The following is an 18,708-nucleotide window of genomic DNA, read 5'->3' on the forward strand; positions in this document are numbered from 1 at the left end:
CAGACAGTTATTGTCCTGACCCTTCCCCTTTGCCATGAATTGCACAAGATCACACCACCCAGCATGAGGAGTAAGTCCCAAGCATGACAGATCCAGACCTTGGCCCCATTGCTTCTCCAGACAAATCAGCTAAATCCAGAGCTCTGCATGCTCTATGCATATTATCAGGCAGTGGTTGAACCACGAAGCCCAAATACGGGTGTGCCCATGTCACAAAGAGCCCTACAAATTAGATGTACCTGCTGTGTCCAAATGCTGTCAGTGGGAGGATGACAAGGAAAAAAGGCACATTCTGCTGTCATCCATAGGGCTGTATTCTGTGTTGTGCACCTTCAGACCTGTGGTTTGAGGGGACAACATTTGTAACCTGATGAAGAAAGATGGATAACAACAATGATAAGACTGCAATTGTAGCGGACCACTGTTGCATGGCAGCCTTTCCCCAGGTCTGAATCCATTTTTTTAAGCCTAAGTGAATCTGCAATCATAAAAATTACCTCATTAAAAATGGCTTAAAAATCAGACAGGGAACTGCACAAACCTGTGGCTGCTAGACCTTTTCTCTGCATGACCCCACCAGTTAGCAGGCAGGGCTGAAGCAAGCTTGTTACAGCCCAATATTAAATGAACAAAGAGACAGAGTCTGGCTGCAGTAGGGTGTGCTTTGGAAAGAGACAATGTGAAAAAGAAGTATTCTTTGACAACTTTCATTTAAATGAGCTTCAGTGGAAATTTAAAGAATTCATTGCATGTCGGTAGCAGAAATACGAATACGGTATTCAGTTGTACACCGTATTCAGTCGCACACCTTTCATTATATTTCTATTTCTAACATTTCATTGTTTCTCAGACAAAGCATTAGCATTTCTTTCACTTCTGTAATAATAAAACATGGTATTTATTACTAAGAGGTAGAGACTAGAGACAGAAGGTGGGAAGCTTTCATCCTGGGGGACAAGTGCTCTGTAAGAGCATTACTTAATGTGGAGCCATGACTCACATGCAATGTCATTTTAACAGCTTTCTGTGTTTAATTTCCTTTTCTTTAACCAGTAGCCTAACACAGAGGCACTCAGACTGTGGTCTATGGACCACCAGTGGTTTGTGGGGCTCTCCCAGGTGGTCTGGGGAATTAAACATTTTGGGAGCTACATCATACCCAACAGATCTTGGGGAAGGGAATCAAGTGCTTCAGAAGGCAATATTTTTCTTGTTGTGCAAGAAAACCTGGGAAGCCATTGGGCTGTGGAACCCTTTAATTTTTGTGGGAAAAAAAATGCTAACAGTTGGGTTTTGAACACTGGTTTACGTTCTCAGTGTCAGTGTCTAAGGCAGTCAGAAAGTTTTAAGCCCTTGCAAGGGAAGACAAAACAGATGATGCAGAGCAACATGACCAAAGAGCTGCAAAGGGGGTTGCAAGCCATGCAAGCTCTCTCCACCTGACACTTAGGAGAGACTTTGGGCAGTCAGGTCTCATTACTTAGGCCATATTTAATCTTGGCTCCATGCCTCCCATCTCCTGTGAGATCCTAATATCCTCGAGGGATTGCTTCCCTGCATTTCTTCTCCCTTGCTACTCAAGAGGTTTTGTTTGGCAGGTGGGTGAATCAGTCAGTAGAGCATATGGACCTGGCCATCCATAAGCCTACATGTTATGCCTCCCACAGAGGGATGGCATCTCGATGACAGACACGCTACCAGTGGTACCCACATTTAACTCAGCAGCCACAATGTCGACCATGGGAAAGAAAGAAGGCAGCGTCCCACATGTGGATCCATCTGGCAGCCGGCAATGGTGTTTCAGGTGAACTTCAAAAGAAAGCATGCCACCTACTGAAGCACCATCTGTGATTCCCACAGCACCCGGCTTCTCCTTGGAGATCCCCTCCAGTACTTGCTGACCTAGCCTAACCCTGCTGCGGCTTATGAGATCCAGTGAGCTCATCACCTAAGGGGGCATGGCTGCAGGCCAGATAGGAGAAATGTAATACTTAAATGATGTGTGTGTTTCAGTCCTCAAAAATGCAACAGTTTGGAGAATGTAAAGAGGATGGAGGAAAACTGGAAACCTGTTTGCACGTCCAAAATTAGAGCTTGTACCAGAAGCAAAAGAGAGGACAATCTAACTAGTTTACAGGGACAGAACACTTTCAGTAAGGTTCATTTAGCCTATTTCTAGCAATGAAGACTGTCCTGGGAAATTTCCATTGCATTACAATGAACCTAATTAGAATTGTTACAATCAAATATGTGCATTTGGCAGAGCAGTGAGAGAGAATGCTATTCTTGCAGGGTTAGCTGCATTCCCATCTTTTGCTCATCATATTCAATATACCTGCTCTAATGCTAGACTTTACTTTTCTTCAGGTGTAATTCCAATGGTTTCTCAGGCTCTGAATTAATTTTGGGATGCTCAGGTCAGAGCGTTAGTCCCAGGTGCCCAAGAAGTTCAAGTAGATCTGAGGCATGCAGGTCTTCTACAGACTCATCTGAAAGAGAAAAAAAAAAAAAAAAAAAAGAGGAAGAGAATGAAAATCCAGGAACATGTTCTGGATAAATTATTAGGTCATGGAGGCCTGTTCTGCACAGTCTAAACCCTTCTGCTGTCCCTAAAAGCTAGATTGTCTTCCATGGCATCGTTTTGGAAGTTAATGAATTCAGTGAGATTAAATTTAAGCCTGTTGTAGGGATGCCAGGTCTTGCACTATTCTTGGGAGTATCATAACTGCTCCAATTTCTCGTTTAGAGTCTGGTGTGACCCTCTCTCACCTCCTCACTCTTAGTTTCTGTCTTGCCTCAGAGATATTTGGGGAATGCTGGAGGCCAAAGTGAAATAAAAATGGGAGCTGCAGCAGGTTGCCATAAAGAGGCTTAGCCTTCCAGAAAGAAAATATTCCTAGAACTGTTATTTAATGCCATCTTGGCCTTTTATGTTATATGGAGTTTGACAGGATGACTAAGGCTTCCTTCTCCTCTTATTTAGGGCTTAACTGTGCAAATGTCTCTAGAGTCGCAGGTCCTATCTGTATTACTCGTATGCCTTGCCTGGAAACATTCACTGAAATACTAATTCTACTTTTATAAAACAGATTTCCTAGGAACATTGAATCAGTTTTTCAAACTTTATTTCCTTTAAAGTGACTGAACAATTTCTCTATGTTATGAGAAATAAGTGACCTCAAGAGCAGGAATCAACATTAGAACAAAATTTTCAAATGTATCAAAACAATTAGTTCTAAAAAAACTTCCCCCCAAAATAAAATATTATTTTTGATATTTCCCCTGATTTGGCATCAAGAAGTTCCAAATGCCTCCTCTTCACTACCCATTCCCCACATCCCCATCCAAAATGGAAAGAATTATTTTTTTTGTGCAGTCTTTCGGTCAGGGTTAAGGATGATGAGCATCTTACAAGATGCTCTGGAACAACTCCACTGCAAGTCAATGGAATGATATTAGAGCAAAACTGGGCTAAAAAAGAGAATCAAGCATGTAGTATACCCCGGAGACTCAGAAAGTTCCAGTTTCCTCTGCACAGTCTTACATTGCTTGCACTAGTACCAAGGCCATGAATTCCTTCAGAATTTCAATTGTTAACAGTAAGCTATGTTAATAGTGAGATCACTTTAAAAAGGGTGTAAAACCAGGTGAAAGCAAATGCATGCTGCTTTATAATCAAGATTAGAAGATAACTAGCCAAGGAAACCTAGGAATATTTCACATTTGGCTTCTGGGCTGAGAATTAATATTTTCTGCCAGATTTCAAACAATTTTATTGTAGCTACTAAAACAATACACCACTAAGCCACCAAAATGATATTTTTGGAGTGAAACGAACTTTCAGTAAAATTTGATACTTCCAAAGTACTGTTTGCAATCACTTGAGAGAGAAATTTTTTTGCCTCTTTCTTTTTTCTTTTTTTTTCTAATCTCCTTGTGAAGTGAGAGGAACGTGCAAACCAGTATGGGCTAGTAAAGCATATGACACAAAGTTTGGCTCTACTGAAGTCATAATTGGATGAGACTATGATCCACCCACAGAAATAACACAAATCCTTTAACAAGAGACTTAAGAATAGTTAACTAAAGCCAACATAGCAACAAACTTCCCCTGAAAACACACCTTATCTCAGGAAGTGAAAACTATTCACTGCCTAAATTTCAATTAACTTTGTCACGCTTTTCAGAACCACAGCAGTTGCAAGCTTGATTCACGTTATGATGACAGATAATTGCTTTTACAGGTCTGGCTTGGTGGAACTGTGGAAAAAGGCTTGCCAGACTGTATTACATGAGTGAAAAACATTAAATAGACAGCTAACATGTCTCATCTCTTCCTCTACCTCTTCTTTCTTCTTCTTTTTTTTTTTTTCATATCTTTTGTAACCTCCCATAGAGGTTTATGTGTGTGTCTTTGTGTCTGTGTCAGTAAAAGCCCAAACATTAGATCACAAGTTCTTGTTTATATAAGCTTCAATTTACCCTTCAGGCAGAAACTTAGAGATTTCCAAACACACAGATGCTTGCCACTATCCAAATTCAATTTGAAATGCTCTGCACAACATCTCCTTTAACTTAACTAACCTTGTATTGTTCAAATACTTCATAACGTGTTTTGATTGCCAAACATCATTACTAACTTTGCCATTGTTAACAAAGCTAATTGAAACACAAATAGATGGAATTCCATAAAATGTCAAATCTTCTGGAAAAAAATTGTATTCATTTAATTAAACACATAAATCTGATTTTACAAATACTTATTACACAAAGTTACTATGGAAAGGCTATCACAAAACTAAAAGAAAATGTTGCTACCTGCTACGATCTAGACCCTGAAAGAGACCTTGCAGGAATCCGTAGGAATTGGTCATCATCTGCCAAGAGTCTCAAAACTATAATTCATTCACATAGAGCAAAACCTGAGGAAGGGAGGCAGAAACCCCAAGAAACAAAGCAAAGTTTACTTGGGGAATTGCCAAAGAATGCTTCCCTCAAGGGTAGATTTGGAAGTCTGTGGAAGACAGAGGAAGAAGGCCTGAACCTAGCATACTCTGGGGAATGTAAAGTTTTCAGACCATGACACGCTTCAGATTCTTTCCATGGGCACACTGTTGAGGCAGCAGTTCTGCACTCTAGAAATAATTGAAATAAGAGAGATTCAGGAAGAGAGAATCAGTGTCACTAACTTCCAAAAAAGCTCATGCTGCAAATAACACAGAGGATTCTTCAAGATTTCCCCTCCTCCTCTATTTCCCTAGAAAATGTAACTTAGTTACAGACAAAGGAAGCAGAAATTCTGTCATCATTAATCTCCATTTTTCCCCCATGTTGTGGAAAAGTAATGCTGTTTTTTACTGTGCTTTTTTTTTTCCTTCTTTCAGACACAACATGGATTAGAAAGTGGCTGCAGATAAACCTCCCCAAAACACCCAAAAATCTGAGTCTGTAGGAATGCCATTATCTGCTGAATTTTGTGAACTAGGAAATTATATTCTGCATTGAGGTTATTCTGCAACATGACCTCCTGTTCCTCCTTCTCCCTGATCCCACCGTATCTCCCAGAACAGGGATATGGGTCCTCAGTCCACAATTTCCATTCAATAGAATGGACATCCACAAACTTTTAGTGGCAGTTAGATGACCCAATTTTACTGTTGCTAATTTTTCTCTAATGAGCTGACTGCTGCAGAGTAAATATGTAGCAAAGCATTTACTCTGTTACAATGGATCATGATTCTGCAGTGTCCTCTACAAGAGATGATGTTTACATCTCAGTGAAAGACTGACAGGATGCCCTGGGTACACTGCAAGATGCAGTAAGTGAACAGTAATAGTGCGTGCATGGGATGCTGCTGTAAACATCTAAACCACTGCAACTTTACTTCCTAGACTGTATCAGAACTACAGTCCAGCACAGGGCTATGGGCAGTGATCATTGCCCTGTACAAGGCACTGTGAGGCTGCACCTCAAATCCTGGTTCAGTTCTGGGCCTTTCGCTACAAGAACTGTAGTAGAGGGAAAGTTAGAAAGGCGAAGGCACAGATGGAACTAAATCTGGCCACTGCCATAAAAGACGATAAAAAGAACTTTCACAAATATATAAGCAATAAAAGGAGGGCCATGGAGAACTGCCATCCTCTGCTGGATACTAGAGGAAACCTAGTGACTGAGCACGAGGAAAAGGCTGAGGTACTTAATGCTGCCTTTGCCTCAGTTTTCAACAGTCACACCAGCCACTCCCAGGGTACTCAGTTCCCTGAGCTGGATGGCAGAGATGGGAGCTGATTGAAGTCCCTGTAATTCAGGAAGTAAAGGGTTAGAGACTTTCTGCTCCAGTTAGATATACGCAAGTCTATGGGGCCAGATGGGTTGCACCCGCATGCTGAAGGAACTGGCAAAGAAGCTTACCAAGCCACTCCCCATCATCTATCAGCAGCCCTAGTCTAGTGAGCAGGTCCGAGAAGATTGGAGGTTGTCCAATGTGATCCCTCTTGACAAAAAAGGGCAGGAAGGAACCCCAGAAACTGTCAGCCTGACCTCGGTGACAGGGAAGGTCGCGGAGCAGATGATCCTAAAAGAGATCACAAAGCATGTGTAGGAAAATGGAGGGATCAGGCCCTGTCAGCACAGGTTCATGAAGTACAGGTCCTGTTTGACCAACCTAATCTTCTATGACAAGGTGACCAACCTGGTTGATGAGGGAAAAGCTGTGGGTATTGCGTATTTGGACTTTAGTGAAGCACTTGACACTGTCTCTCACAGTGTTCTCCTAGTCAGACTGGCTGCTCATGGCCTGGATAGCTGTATTCTTTGCTGGGTTGGAAACTGGCTGGATGGGTGAGCCCAAAGAGTGGTGGTGAATGTTGTCACATCTAGCTGGCACAGTCATTAATGGTGTCCTTCAGAGCTCGGTGTTAGGGCCAGTGTTGTTTAATATCTTCAGTGATGATCTGGATGAGATTGAGTGCAGCCCTGGTAAATTTGCAGATGACACCAAGCTGGGTGAGAGTGTTGATCTGCTGAAGGATAGGAAGGCTCTGCAGAGGGATCTAAACAGGTTGGATCGATGTGCTGTGGCCAGTGGAATGAGGTTCAACAAGGATGTGTGCTGAGTCCTTCATACAGGCCACATAACCCCACGCAGCGCTACAGACTTGGGGCAGAGTGGCTGGAAAGCTGCTCATGGAAAAGGACCTGGGGGTGCTGACTGACAGAGCTGAATATGATCCAGCTTGTGCCCAGGCACACAAGAAAGCCAACAGCATCCTGGCCTGTATCAGCAATAGTGTGGCCAGCAGGGCCAAGGCAGTGATCATCCCCCTGCACTGGGCACTGGTGAGGCTGCACCTTGAATCCTGTCTTCAGTTCTGGATGCTTCACTACAAGAGAGTCATTGAGGTACTGAAGCAGATCCAGAGAAGGGCAACGAAGCTGATAAAGGGTCTGGAGCACAAGTGTGATAGGGAACGGCTGAGGGACCTGGGGGTGTTTAGTTTGGAGAAGAGAAGGCTCAGGGAGACCTTATTGCTCTCTGCACCTACTGCAAGGAGGATGGAGACAGGAGGTGGGTGCTCTCTTCTCCAAAGGAATAAACAATAGGAGAAGGGGAAACAGCCTCAAGCTGCCCCAAGGGAGATATAGATTGAATATTAGAAAAAAATTCTTCATCGAGAGGTGCTCAGGCATTGGAACAGGCTGCTCGGGGAGTGGCGGAATCACCATCCCTAGAAGTGTTCAAAAACTGAATAGTTGAAGCCCTCAGTGACATGGTTTAGTGGTGGTCTTGTCAGTCCTGGGGTAGAAGTTGGACTTGATGATCTTAAAGCTATTTTCAACCTAGTTGATTCTATTCTATGATTCTGTGATTCTATTCTATGATTCTAAGTTAGCCAATAGTAACTTGTTCGTCTACCTTTCTGTGTTTGATGAAAATACATTGTTTTGTGTCCACAGGATATCCATATATTGTCCCTTTCTGGCACAACATAAATCTGTCACAGGAATTGTTATATAGCTTAAAAACTGTAAGCACAGTGCGTTCTCCAAGATTCATAGCAACATATGTCTACGTGTCTTGATCAGAACTGTGCTTGAAACATGTTAATGTTCGTGTACAAGTAACAGCACATAAAGGGAGGCTTGGTTTAGGCACATTTTACCACTGGATTTATATGGGCATGAGGTAACACCTACTTTTTTTTTTTTTTCTTCAAAGAGCTAATCCACATGCATAATTGAAACAAGTCCTTATTCTGCTCACCATAAATATGTACCAGATGTATCTCTTAAGAATGTTGCATTTTGTAGCATGGTGGGATTTGCTAGTACCTATGAGTTATGTCAACCTTGATCCAAAGGGAAATAAAAATGAAGAGCATTGAATTGTAGGATATGGTGTGTCCTAGACATGGTCACAGGCAAATCTCTAAGTACAGTAAACATCTACATTATCACCCTATTGATTTACTCTGTGTAATATGATGGCTTGATTGCCGTAAACAGGAATCATGCCTCTAAAACAACAAACAAAATTGATTGTACTGAAGCACACACATTGTAATTTCCACTGTCTTTTAGGCCTGCTGCGGTATACACTCACAGATCATGGGGTTGTGATTAGCTGTTCTTCATGGCCTAATGAGACAATAAAGACATGAAAATGTTGTGCATACACTGCACTGCATCCTGAAGAATTGCCTTCAAGTGTTGGGCTGCTCATAGTTTGAAGGCTCTTTAAGAGAGCTAAGCATGTGACAGTGCCTTGGCTTTAACTAAACAAACACTCTGGGACTTTCTTCAAACCCTTCTGAAAATACAGACATGCTACAGAAAAGTTGCTACTACTTATGGGTCTCTGAAAAGCCTGTTTCTCTGAAAAATGCTATTGCAGGATGTCAGGTATCACCAGGTCCAGGTGACCCAATAAAAAGTCTTTACGCCCATGTTCACCAGCAGAAAATCCTGTGTAGTCCAAGAGATAAAAAACAAACTGGAGAAAAAAAACATAACACAGCTTCAAAGCTTTCTGAGATGTTTATCCTCTCATTTGTGCATCTGCTAAAAAGTCTCTGTTTTCACTTAATATATTTAAAAAAATACAGCAAAAAATAGAAAAGCAACTTGTGAACCAATTACTAACAAGTAAAAGTATAACAGATGCAAACAAAGAGCTGCAGTATTTTTCACCATATGTTTCAAATCAATCTTATTCCTTCATCAGTTGGAAACAAAGCATAATGTTGTGGTTCTAACAGTAACTAACCTTGATCTATCAAACCATAGAAAAACAAGCAGTACTTTGACAAGCCATTTGTTCTGTTTATCATAAACAGTCAATAGCATTAACTGAGATCAACTATTCCTGTAGAATTATATTATCTAATTATTCCCATTTCAGCTTCTTTTCTAATTGCCCTCTGGTGTTCAGATTCCTTTATTGCTCATTTACTAGTTTCTGCTTTATTCAGTTGGCATTTTGATTAAAAACCTCCAGTCTGCAGTTTCAGGTACAGAGGTCTGGAGGAGAACAGGGCAGGAATGGGGAGGAGGACCTGCGGAAAGGGCTGAACAGGACTGCAGCTGCTTCCCCCTCACACACTGCAGACAGCGCAGAGCACCGGGGAGCGTCAGCTCTGTGGCTACAGCCCTTGACGTCCTCCTGAGAAATCTAGCCACACATACAGGCACCTGCACAATGTGGCATTTTTACTGTCTTTAAAACAAGCCATTCATCTTGCAGTTAATAGCAAAAAAGCTCCACATAGGCCAGTCACAGCAAGACTACCTGAGAACCTTGGCATGCATTTTAAAACTGAGGCTCTTTCTTGACTTCTCTATTCTTTTTTTCGTTTAGGCATTTATTTGGCTTTTGCACCATGCAGCCCAAATGGTACTCCGCATGTCTGAGTCTGTCAGCGTGCAAGGAGCAGTAAGGGTGAGGCACTGGAGAGAACTCCACAGTTTCAAGATTCAGGTGGGAGGTGTGACTGGATGATCTCTAGAGAACACTTAGAGCTGCTGTTTCTATCATTCACCCTCACAGCTTCCTCGTAAATGCATACAGACATGTAAGTAAGAACTGCAGGTGCATTTCTGTCACCTGTCTGCACTGTGTACTGCAGTGGCTAATATTGTGCAAGGGTGCTTTCGACGTGTATGTTAGGGTCTCCTCTACCACCTGTAAGCCATTACCTGCAGTGCCAGGATATTACATGCTGTGCTCACAAATATCTCGCAGGTTGGTTGAAGTGCAGCTCCCTGTGTACAGAGGTTTAGGCAGTGCTAGCAGGTGGATCTTCAGTCTTATGATGAGCATTTACAGGCTCACGGTTACCAGTGAGCTCTGTCTTTCACTTTCCTCCCAGCTCTCCGCACGGAGCTGCACTCAGGCTGATGCTTTGAGGATGTGTGAACTGTAGAAACTGAGCATTGTAGGTCTGCCAGATCCACAGCTCTCTGAACCACCTTAGCTTGTGTGTGCCAAACTTTCATGATCATTGGCTTATATTCATGAACTCGATGAACTTTGCACCTAAAACTAAGGTGAGAAAGCAGTGACTTTTAATGTAAATGATATGTTCAGATCTAACCTTGACTTTGGGCCAGATCCAAAAGAGGACTTACACACTTTATTTGGGATCTAGGAGCTTAAAACATGACACTGAAAATACCTGCCTACCCCTGGAGACGTAGGTTAACCTGGAGCCTGAGCTTAAAAGGCAGTTGACTTTTTTCAATTTAAATTTTTCTCCAAAATTGCTCAGTTTGTCTACCTACATTGACCCATCTTGACATGGACAATCAAGTTTAGTTCCCTCTTCTTTATGAGATGATTCAGGGCTATAAGTCATTCTTTAGAGGGAAGTGTCCTGACACCAGACTATAAACTGGTCTGGGCAGATACACTGTCCACCACTATGTCACTGCACTGACAAGACCTCAAGGTCTGTGGGATCAGACATGATTCAGTAGTTAAGTGGTTAAGTGGCTCAGCTCAGTAGGAAAAGTTTGGAGTTCTTTCTCCCCAAACAGTGTCTGTGTAAATGAAATAGATAAAATACAGGAACAATCATGGAAACAGGCACCATACCTAATGCTCCCTAGCTCTAAGCCTAACCACTAGACTATAGTCGGTCATATTTTCTGCACAGAACCCCCATTTTCCCAAAGAGGTGAGATGAGCCTGTTTCTACCCCCCACATCAGCCTATCAGGATTAGGTAAACTCCTGGTGATCTCTATCTTCTGTAAAGTGGGAAAAGAGGAACGGAAGTATTTTAAAATGAGGAAAGAATTGAGACTGTTTCCCCTGAGCTCTCTCGCTATTGAAGGGCACAGAACAAGTGCTGGCTACATTTTAGAAGAAGCAAATAAGCCCTGTCCTGTTCTTTAGAGACATATACCTTTCAGAGAGGGTCCTGGCTGCACATATCAAGTACATAAAAGCAATTTCTTGCAGCCCTGAGTAAAGGGCAAGATCCAAGATACACGATATCCTTGGGGTTTCATTTTTGGCTGACTCCTAGCAGCTGTATACTGACTGACACAAGGTAGCTCCTAGCTTAGCTTACTCTTAGGTTTTTGCTGTCACTCTAAGATGCCTAAATTTTCACAGACAATTAATAGACAACTAATTCGGGGTTCTGGTTTTCATGCTGGGATACCAGACGTCACTGAGGTACTAGACATCTGAAAGGTTTTGAAAACCCATTATCTAAAATGGATTAAGCCTACAGTATGTAAGTGCTAAAATTTCTCCCCTTTCCTGGACTCTCCAGCCTTTCCAGTTCCTGTCACGCCATGGGCCAATGAGAGGGAGAATGTAGGCATGAATGGCCTTCAGGAAAAGTCCCTTGGTCTCTGTCCCAGTATTTTTCCTTCATTTTCCTATTCACCTCTCTCCTCCCACTCAGTAAAAGCAGCAGAGATCACGTCAACAGGGGCAACTCCACTTTCCTCTCTCCTCATTTGTGTTTACCCTTCCTGTTGGTTAAAACACAATGCTTCCACAATGATGCCACACAGAGAAGACATGTCCCCACCCCACTGTGCACTTGCATTGGCTGCTGCAGAGCCAGAGTTTTTGATACCTTAAAGACTTCCACAAATCTTGTAAGTGTACAGACAGCAGCAACACTTCTGGATGGGTTCTGAGTTCACCAGAAAAGCCCTTCACTCCCACCTGGCTGAGTAGTGAAGGGGTAGAGAGACAGATGTACTGGATGCCCTTTACAGTAATGAAAAGGATTAAAACGTACATGCAGAGAGATTGGATTACAACCTCTTTTTCTGTTTCGTGTCAAGCCAGTATTAGCCAAACAAAGGTCCAGCAGGAGTGTCAAAACTATCTAATTACTGATTATAAAATGGGGTCATTCAGAGCACTTTCTGGCTCTGCTCACTGGTATCATCTCTGAACTGAGGCCCAACATCCTGCTTCAAGGTTAAACGAAACAGTAGCAGAAGAGAAAACCCTAGTGCTTGTGTTTCTTTTCCCATGTAGACATAAATGGGGTGGTATACTCCCCCATGCAATACTCCCATTGGTGACTAGGCGTAGCTGCTTGCTCAAGCTGAAAGTTGGGCACATACAAAGACAGTGTGTCTCTCCCCAAGGAGAGAATATAGGAGCTTAAGCCCATGCCTTTGCATGCATGCTGTTCTTGTCCAGCCGAGTCATTATTTCAGACTGGTTTCTGACTGATCAGAAAAAGCTTAGACCAGCATAACAGCTCATAGGACCGTGCTACTGACTTCATTCTGTCATTGATCATTAACTGCAGTCCTTAACATGGCCGTTAGGAGACCTCCATAGTCAAAAGGAACATGTATTTCATCACAGCAATGTTGCCATGTATCAAAGCAATGTGATGTGGATGGTTTTAAGCAGAAAAGGCAGTAGCCAACACAGGTTTTCACTGCTGAGACAGTGGTAGGAACTGATCTTTACAGCGTTGATCCCAACAATCTTATAACCATGAGCAAGAGCAAAGCAGAAGCAGTACAAGCCTATGAGGCTACTATAGGTGAGAAGACAAGGATTTCTTTAAAACACAAAATAATTTTGCTCACCAGGATTCCTCCAAGGTAAAAGTTTGTGGTTTCTCTATCCCTTGACCAAGAATCATGTTAACTTAAAGACACCTGTGCCCCAACTCAGCAAATAGTAGATACATGTTGGAATTACAAATTCTCATAGACAGACTCACTAATTTGAAAAACTGGGGGATAAGGTTGAGAAAGCCCGAACAAACCCTATGATTATTTACAGTATTTCAGCAGTGTGAAAATGACAAAAATACGCATGAAACTCTTTGGTTTATATCATTGTAAAGGTGAGAAACAGATATAAAGTACTTCTTTACTAGGAAAATTAATTTGTTCTTAACCATTATGACTACCACAATACAAAATCTTAGTGAAGATAAAGCACCTTAAAGTTTTCCTACATTTTGGTAGGTTGTGCAGACAACAGGAAAATCTAAGGCTATGGGTAAACCACCTCATGCTAGAAGCAGAAGCCGGGTTGTCTTCAGCAGGATTTTAAGTTTATTATGGTTCTTGGCACATGATCAAGCCACTGCAAGCACGATGTGGGTAGGGGGCTGCTTATGATTATCCTAGTGCCTGCTCTTCAGGAAATTCACTCCTTAATGGAGCAGAATTTCATACTTATTGGAGAGTATGGTGTGCAAGGAACAAGTACAGAGCAGCCAAGCTAACACATGGCTCTGTTATAACGAGTTCATGTGACAAATTCCTGGCATAGGCCAGCTCAGGGAACACACCTTCCTTATGAAGGCAGAACTGAGTAAATGTGCAATGGGTCTATCTGTCCTCCAGGGTGACCTCCCTGTTTACATCCCAAATCACTCTTTTGACTGAAGTACATGCATATTAAGAAATCAGGCACCATCTATTACAAACAACAGCTCAAATTAAATTAGCGCCTCCTAGATTGCTTATCTTACTTTTAACTGTTGAAACTGTAATCTTTAATAACCTTTCCTTAGCTAGTGAAATCTTTTCATTTTTAGGAGACAAAGGAGAGCTCTTTTGCAGCTGCTGAGGCTGAGGAGAAGGTAGCAGCTCCACTTGTTCTGTAGTTGAAATCTTCAGTGAAAACTCCCAAGCCTTCTCTGACTTGCAGTAACTTGGATATTCCCAATGGTAGTAACAAGTATTTTCAGGTAGTATTCAAACACCACAACTACTGATAATAAAGCTAAGCATGTCCAAACCTCTTCAGAAAACACTGATCAACTTTCAAGGATATCCAGTAGTTTGAATAGTGTTGTTACTGAAAAAAAAACTATGCTTTAAATTAATGACTAGAATCTGAACCAAATCAGATGGTGTTCTCAGTATAATATACTAACTGGATGTAAAAGCAAGAAGGATATTGATAATGTGACTCAGAAATTACTGTAGCGTCCACCCTACAACTGTGGCTGTTTTGAGATTTCTGACCATTGTATGGCATTGCAGTATTTTTAACAGCTTAGTTCTTTCACTTCTAGAACCCAAAACCCAGGAGTAATAACACTTGTCTACTGCAGAGTGGTGGTGTAAGGTTTTATAAATGCACTGTACTAAGAAAACGTAAACACTATAAAATACAGGAAGCCAGACTGTCAACCCAGAGACGATCAAATTAAACAACAAGTTCTTTATTCAAGCACTTAGCTACGCCAACAGCTACTGCAAACCAGTGTGCACCTGTAGCTCTTGGTGAAAAGTGAGGGACTTCCAAACCAAGGACTGTTAACTTGTGTGCTCATATATCGAATTAAATTTTTAAAATTCATAGAGACTTGAAAATGCAGAGCTTATATTCTCCTTTTATATATATATATATTTATACATATATAGGTATTACTGTGCTTATATATTTACATATATGTATGCGATACACAATTTGTGCATTCTGCTCCTCCATGTCTGTGTTACAGAAATTCTTTTGCTTCCAGGAATAATATGCAGGTGGCTGCAGCTTGCTTCAGAGCACACAGTAATGTTAATAAAAGCTGACTTCATGTTGTTTAGTTTGAAGCTGTACTGTTGTAAAAATCTTGAAGCTCAGTGTCCTTCTGCCCTTCCATCCCACCATTACTCTTACAGGTTCCCTCCTCAGGCCCTTTCTAGGATCCTTTCCTGGTTTCAGTTTGTACTAATGAGCTTTTTTATACAAAAGTTTACTTTAGTGCAGATGGTATTTGTCCACAGCCAGAAACACTTCCCAAGAAGTACCATAGCTCAATAAATAAGTTCAAAAAGCATTTTAATGAAAATAAACAGTCAAATGAAATATTGCTTGGATCAAAACAGAGATTAGCAAGTATCAACCCCTGCAAGCACCATAGCTGGCCCCTTTTCACCTCCCTCCTCTTAATTTTAACAATTTGATCTAGTATGCAAGTATAAGAAATCGAAAATTGATTTCATGACTATATACATATGATTTAATGAGACTTGGTAACTCGATCTGCCAACACCTGTGCTGCATTAAAAACAGGATATTGTGCGTCTCTCTAAACTGTACCAGATAAAACTGTTCACTCAGGGTGTAGTGTACTTTGTGTTGCAGGAGTGTGGTAACACACACTCTCACCAAGGACAGCAGGGAGCCCCTGAAAAAATCCTGGCCATGGCTTTTTCCATATAGGTGGACTTTATTCTTTGTGTGCATGCCTTAATTTTATTTAATTTGCCTTTTTTTTTTTTTTTTAATTAAAAAACAGCTCAGGCATACTGTCAGTTCTTCATGATAAGCACAGTTCCTATGTCACAATCCCTCAGAAGGAGCAATGGTAGGAAGCAAAACTGAACTGTTTTAATTGCAGCTGAAAGCTGTACTATGAAATGTTAACAAATATTTCAGCATGCATTTTCTTCACATGAATGTCCCATTTATCTGTTTCTCTTAGTGGGCTTTAAGAATAGGCATTGATCCAGTACAAGAAAAGTGTGTATACCAAGATTTGGCTCCTGCATTTGATACATTTGAGAGGAACAAAGTTGAGATAAACCCTTAATGAATAACATGGTATCATCCCAAAAATGAGAGAGTGCTGCTAACGTGTACTGCCACCAAATGGTCGATTAAATGAAAAGCACCACTTTCCCCCACACACTAGTCAAAACGATGCGTTCCCAGAAATTACTCACGTGGTCTGTTAGAAGAACATGTTTTTATTAATAAAATAATGAACTTGATACAGTACTTAGTGTTTCATGAATAGAAAATGGGAAAATAGGTGTTTCAGATCCAAAGGGGAATTACTATTGGATTAAATAAAAATGTCTAAACTTTTGAAACCCCATTCCTCTCTTTCATTTTTTTCTAGAATAAAGTTCTAGTCTTTATTACTATGTCCTCACTGAAAGCTGAATATCTCCTCTCTGAATGAGGATTTACCCCTTGATTGCTGCACCAGGGAGCCTTTTCTTCCCTTTTAATGCTTTTCTACAGCTTTTGTTCCTCACGTCTATCAACATTACTTTGTCCCTTCATTATGGCTATAGACAAAAAAGACCTAATCAAGTTATATGCCTTCAATTCAGTCTGCATGGCTTTGTCTACTGAATTAATCTTACCAAGTTCAAGTTCTGGTTCAGGACTTACTCCTAGTACATCAACCTGATGGCTGATGACAGAGCCACAGTGGGCACTGACCAATGCTCTCCTGTATCATAGCAGTCCCACTGCATTATTTACCTCTGTTCTTTGGTAGACAGTGCCAGCCTACAGTAACCAGTCATCCTGATGCCCATCTCACCTTATTTAAGATCCTACATTTGGTTCCTAAATTAAATTTCAAGTTCTGCAGAGCAAAGCCTGTTTCTTCTTATATGCTTGTATGGTGTTAAGCACAGCAGGACCCTGATTGGGACATCTGGGTACTATTACAAAACAAAAAATGAATCACGCAAATAACAACTAGGACTTAAAAAAAAAGCAGCAGAACTTATGGTCATATTTTGGCTTTTCCAGGATGGGAATGTAAGAAGTGTATCTCTTTTCTCATGGTCTCATGCACAGACTGTACTAATTTTTTTTGATACTTGGGCTAAATTAAAAAACACATAGTAACAAAGATTGATTTATTTGGGTGAGAGCTACTTTTGTACAGTGCTTCATAGAATTATAGAATCATAGACTGGTTTGGGTTGGAATGGACCTTAAAGATCTCCCATTTCCAAACCCCTGCCATGGGCAGGGACGCTTTCCACTAGACCAGATTGCTCCAAGCCCCGTCCGCCCTGGCCTTGAAGACTGCCAGGCATAACTTCTCTGGGCAAGCTGTTGCAGTGTCACCCTTACAGGAAAGAACTTCTTCCTGATACCTAATCTAAATCTACTATCGCAATTTAGGTAGAGTACTTAGTGCACAGGAGCTCAGAGGGAACTGCAGGCATTATCCCAGTATAAAAGTGACTCTGACACCAATGAAATCAGATGGAAAGGTTAAGCCTTGCTTGAGAGTCTTCAAACCCGGACATGGGAGTCAGTGCTCAGCTGTGGGGAAAAGCAGCACTCTGCCAGCATGCCACAGACAGCAAAACAGTTAAAACCCTCAGCCAGTGCAGCCCTCTAGGCAGCACCATGATTTCCTATCTGCCTGAACAGGATTTATTTATCAACCCCCACAGGTGCACTAGAGCTAAAGCAGAGAAAGCTGCTTTTGGCATGAACCCCTTGCTCTGTGAGTTTGGATGGGATGAGAAAAAAAGGGAAAGCAGAAGTGCTGAAAAGAGAAGATAGAGAGTGAGATGAAGCACTGAGATTGCTGGATGTTAGAGAAGACGTGTGACCAGCCTGGGATAATTTCCTGGCACCAGTCTTCACAGAAACAAAGCTGTCACTCCAGCCTATGTTTGTCAGCCTGGTAGACACAGTGATGAGGATGGATCATGTCACAGTGGAGAAAAAGGTGAAGCTGAGGTCTGTGGCAACATGAAACTTTTTTTTGTGAGGTGAATGGGACGCCGAAGCTCCCACTGAAGGAACGACAGAGGGAGAGAGCAATGCAAAAAGAGCAAACTTAAGTGCTCAATAGGCAATTAAAATGGTAACAATAGAAGAAGAAAGTATCTATAAATCCTTTTTGTCATTCCGCACAGAATAATTTGTAAATATGAAGTTAATTTTTTCATGAAAGGAAATGCCAGAATGTAAATACCTGCGGCCAGAAGACAGATTCCAGTATGCCAAAATCAAGCTCTGGTATGCTGTTCCAGACAGCTCAGTCACAAAACTAGACCTGGGTTAACACAAGCGTTAGTGTACATACTTAGGCATCAGAGCACACCTCATATTTTGTAGACTTATAAAGGAAAGTTAATTTCATTCAATTAAAGATAGTTATGAAAAATTATATCCTGGAGGGCAAGACATAACAAATACTAAGATCTTATCCTATACTTGTCTGTGGCAACAACACAGACTTAAAAAAGAAATTAAGTAAAGGGGAGACTTTAAAAAACCATGGAAAAATTATTCTCAGTTTGCATATCCTCTGGAAAATTTATCACTGTGATGGTTCAGGATTAATTAGAGTTCTGACTCTGTTTTCAAGATAGAAAGCCAAATATCAGTCACAGCAAAACAATAAGCATTGTACATAATGTGATAACCTCAAATAGTCACAACTACTGTACTTCCCGAGGGATCTCTTTCAAACCCTTGGTGCTCATCCTTCTACA

General features: G+C 41.3%; 1 long non-coding RNA gene across 1 annotated transcript; it reads right to left on the reverse strand.

Moving 5' to 3' along the window:
- Positions 1-245: 245 nt before the first annotated feature.
- Positions 246-18,267, reverse strand: LOC136005593 (uncharacterized). The gene is made up of 3 exons (XR_010608810.1): positions 18,186-18,267; positions 2,336-2,489; positions 246-338 (listed from the first exon to the last, which is right to left on the reverse strand). It is a non-coding gene; the product is annotated as an uncharacterized LOC136005593 (long non-coding RNA).
- Positions 18,268-18,708: the final 441 nt, after the last annotated feature.

Source organism: Lathamus discolor, chromosome Z (genome assembly GCF_037157495.1).
Source record: "Lathamus discolor isolate bLatDis1 chromosome Z, bLatDis1.hap1, whole genome shotgun sequence".
Lineage (NCBI taxonomy): Eukaryota > Metazoa > Chordata > Aves > Psittaciformes > Psittacidae > Lathamus > Lathamus discolor.